A 4055-nucleotide genomic window follows, 5' to 3' on the forward strand; every position below is an offset into this window, starting at 1 on the left:
AGAAATGTCCTCTAAGAAGAGATGAGTTTTGTGTTTCTTAAAAGGACCATTCCTTGCATCTTTTGCTCCAGCATAATATTTTCTATCTTGTTAGATGGCGGTGGTGTTTTTTTGCTTGGGCCCATCCTAGGAGACATCATTTGAACTTCCTGAGTTGGTTGCCTTTGCTGCCTCAGATACAGCCCACCATAAAGAGTTCTGCTGCATTTGATTTCCTCTGCAAGGAAACAAAACAAAACAAAACAAAAGTCTCAATTTATCACAAAATGCAGCACAGGAAAGCTTAAACAATGGCCCCCAAACTCAGCTCTCGTGAAGCTGAAAAAACTATTTGTCTTTTACAAGGAAGAGAGTTCCTCAAACCCAAGAAAGGCAAATCTTCTTCCTGGATAAAGCAGCTTTGCTGGGAATGAGAGGAATATTCATAATACAGGTTGATGGTCAAGTGACTTTGCAAACCCACAGGCTGGTCAAGGGAGGAGGGGCTGTCAGGGCCCCACTGGAGAATGGATTCATTTAATTTTAAGGATGGGATGGACAACAAATACGAGTTATAGTATCTTTGGACAATACACACGTTTAAACACACACCATGAAATCAGCAAATGTTTTAGAGGAAGCTAGGGGCAGTTGAGTCCCCCACATGCTTGTGTAGATGGTGAAACAGAGATTCTGTCTGTGATCTTATCTTATGCCTCCCTCTGATAATTGCTGAGAAAGAATGCCTGCTTTCATTTCATTTAATAGTGACCTCCTACCATGATGTCTGTGTTACTAGTTTCATTATCTGCTGAGCATCATCTATCATGATAAATTTAAAAATCATTTTCTCTCCTTTCTTGGATTTACTATTTTTTTTTTTTTTTTGGTGGTATGCGGGCCTCTCACTGTTGTGGCCTCTCCCGTTGCAGAGCACAGGCTCCGGACGCGCAGGCTCAGCGGCCATGGCTCACGGGCCCCGCCTCTCCGCGGCACGTGGGATCCTCCGGGACCGGGGCACGAACCCGCGTCCGTCCCCTGCATCGGCAGGCGGACTCTCAACCACTGCGCCACCAGGGAAGCCCGGGTTTACTATTTTCATCACTCCATTTTTTATTCTTTAGTAGTTTGGAAGTAATAACTTCTTTTTTTTTTTTTAAATGCTTACCCTGGAAATTACAACATAAATATTTAACTTCTCAAAGTCAAAATCAGTCGATTTGTTTAGCCTAAAAGAAACTTTAAAATGCATAATTCCTTTTATCTTTCTTCTTATATATAGATGTCATTTATTTCAATTCTATCTTTTTACCACTTCCCAGTGTTTATATTTTTTATACAGGCAATCTTGCTTGGTTTACCAATATATTCTCCATTTTCTTTTGTTGTTTGTTTTGTTCCTTCTTTCATCACACTACTCCCATCTGGCATCATTTCCGTTCTACCTAAAGATTGTCTTTTAGAATTATCTTTATTGAAGATCTGCTCTTGGAAAATTCTCTCAGGTTTTTTTTTTTTTTAATGTCTTCATTTTGCTCACTTTCTTGAAAGATGTTTACACCAGTTTTAGAATTCTTGATAGGTGTTTACTGCCTTAAGCATGTTGAAGATATTCCAACACCTTCTAGCTTCCATCGTTGACAGCAAATAATCAGTTGTAAGCCTGTTCTTTCTTTGAAGGCAGTTTGTCTTTTTTCTCTGTCTTCCTTTACGTTCTCTTTGATTTTGGTGTTCTTCAGCTTCACTGCAATGGGCTTAGATGTGAATTTCTTATATTTTACCCTTCTAGGGAATTTGTGGCGCTTCTGGAATCTATGGATCAGTGTCTTCCATCAGTTGTGAAAACTTTTCAGCCATTATCTCCTCAAACATTTCTTCCATACGATTCTCTCTCTTCTCTCCTTCTGGAACTCTGATTAAATGGATGTTAGACTCTCTCATTCTATTTTCTTTTTTTTTTTTTTTTTTTTAGGAGGGAAATCTGCCTGTTTTATTTTTTCTTTTTTTTTTTGCTTTTATTTTTTTATTTTTTAATTTTTTTAAATTTTTTTTAACATCTTTATTGGTGTATAACTGTTTTACAATATCATTCTATTTTCTAAGTCTTTAAATTTCTCTTTATGGATTTTTTTCTTCTTTTGTTTAATTCATTTACTGAGTTTCTACTTCAATTATTGTATTTTTCATTTCTAGAAGTTCTGCTTGGTTATTATTAATATCTGCTATATCACATTTATACTGTGTTATTTCTTGCAAACATAAATTTATAGATTTTTATGAGCTTTTCTTTTTAAAAAGATACCAAGTGTTTGCTATTTATTCTATCTGACAATTGATTATCTGAAATCTTGGCAGTTCAGTTTCTCTAATCTACTACTGTACTAGTTCTTGCTCAGGGTGTCTGGTTACTCTGCATGCTTGTTTGCTTTGGCTATGTGTTGTCCACTGTTCTTGAAAAATTATCTTTGGAGTTTTATCTGCCCTAGGCTGAAGGTGCTTTTTTCTAGAGAGAATTTTTGCTTATTTTTGTCAGCAGTCTTGGACACTACTAGTCCAGGATATGTTTAAACTAACCTCAAGGCTTGAGTATTATTGGACCACCGGGTGATATGGTCATGGACTGCAAATCCACACAAGGGCTGGCTTGTGGTTATGACTCTACGGAAATTTTTTTTTTTTTTCCGGTACGCAGGCCTCTCACTGTTGTGGCCTCTCCCGTTGAGGAGCACAGGCTCCGGACGCGCTGGCTCAGTGACCATGGCTCACGGGCCCAGCTGCTCCGCGGCACGTGGGATCCTCCCGGACTGGGGCACGAACCCATGTCCCCTGCATCGGCAGGTGGACTCTCAACCACTGCGCCACCAGGGAAGCCCTCTAAGGAAATTTTTATTTCTTATACTCTGCTCAGTATCGATTAAATTTTCCTTACAATCTGTTCTCTCATGGGATGTTTACTGAAGTAATTGCCTTTTGTTGGTCCCACCTTTATGGAGGAAGGGTCTCCCCTAAGACCAACTCCACCCTGATCATGCCCTAGGTGTTGATTTTTCTGCCACTGTCCTATGAAGCCAAGAAAATCCAAGCTCAGTTTTGACCAGATTGGCAGAGGCTTCCAGGGCGGAAGGAACAACAGAGCTTCACTTGACTGTCTAGGTTTCCATGTAGATGTTTGTCTTGGTAGTTCCTTATTATCTTGTCAGCTCTTTGGTACTTTTAATATATCTAAAAATATTTCATATATTATTTTTCATTGATTTATAGCAGGAGTATTATTCTGAGTAACCTAGCCCATCGTATTCCCAGAAATTAGAAGTTCTTCTGTCATTTTCCTAAGACTGATGCTCATTCACCCACCAAGACACATTCAGGCATCAACTCCCCAGAGTACTTCCTTACACTCCTAGCTCTCTCATGAGACTCCAAGCCCTGCTCACGTGACCCCAAAGCCTGTCCACATGAGTATACTGTCATCGTTGTACTTATCACACTGCATTCTTTTTTAATATATTTTTTTGGTGAGATATACTGCACCTACAAAAAGTACATTAAATATAAAATACAGCTTAACAAATTAGTATGAAACAAGAGTTGGCAAATGTTTTCTGTAAAGGACAGGATAGTAAATACTTTAGGCTTTGTGGTCATACGGCGGTCTCTGTCTCAACTACTGAACTCTGCCACTATAGTGCAAAAACAGCTGTATGTTTATAATATGTAAACAAATGAGTGAGGCTGTGTTCCAACAAAACTTTATTTACAAGAACAAATGGCAGGCAGAATTTAGCCCACAGGCCATAGTTTGCTGACTCTATAGTAATTTATACTAATGTGTAAACATTTCTGTAACCATCAACCAAGTTAAGAAATGAAATATTGCCTTTCTTGGCCCTTCTCAATCATAATTCCTCCCACAAACAAAATCACTATATTTACTTTTATGATAATCTCATCTTTGCTTTTTTTTTTTTTTTTTTTTTTTTTGCGGTACGCAGGCCTCTCACTGTTGTGGCCTCTACTGTTGCGGAGCACAGGCTCCGGACGCGCAGGCTCAGCGGCCATGGCTCACGGGCCCAGCC

The sequence above is a fragment of the Physeter macrocephalus genome, chromosome 12 (assembly GCF_002837175.3).
Source record: "Physeter macrocephalus isolate SW-GA chromosome 12, ASM283717v5, whole genome shotgun sequence".
Classification (NCBI taxonomy): domain Eukaryota; kingdom Metazoa; phylum Chordata; class Mammalia; order Artiodactyla; family Physeteridae; genus Physeter; species Physeter macrocephalus.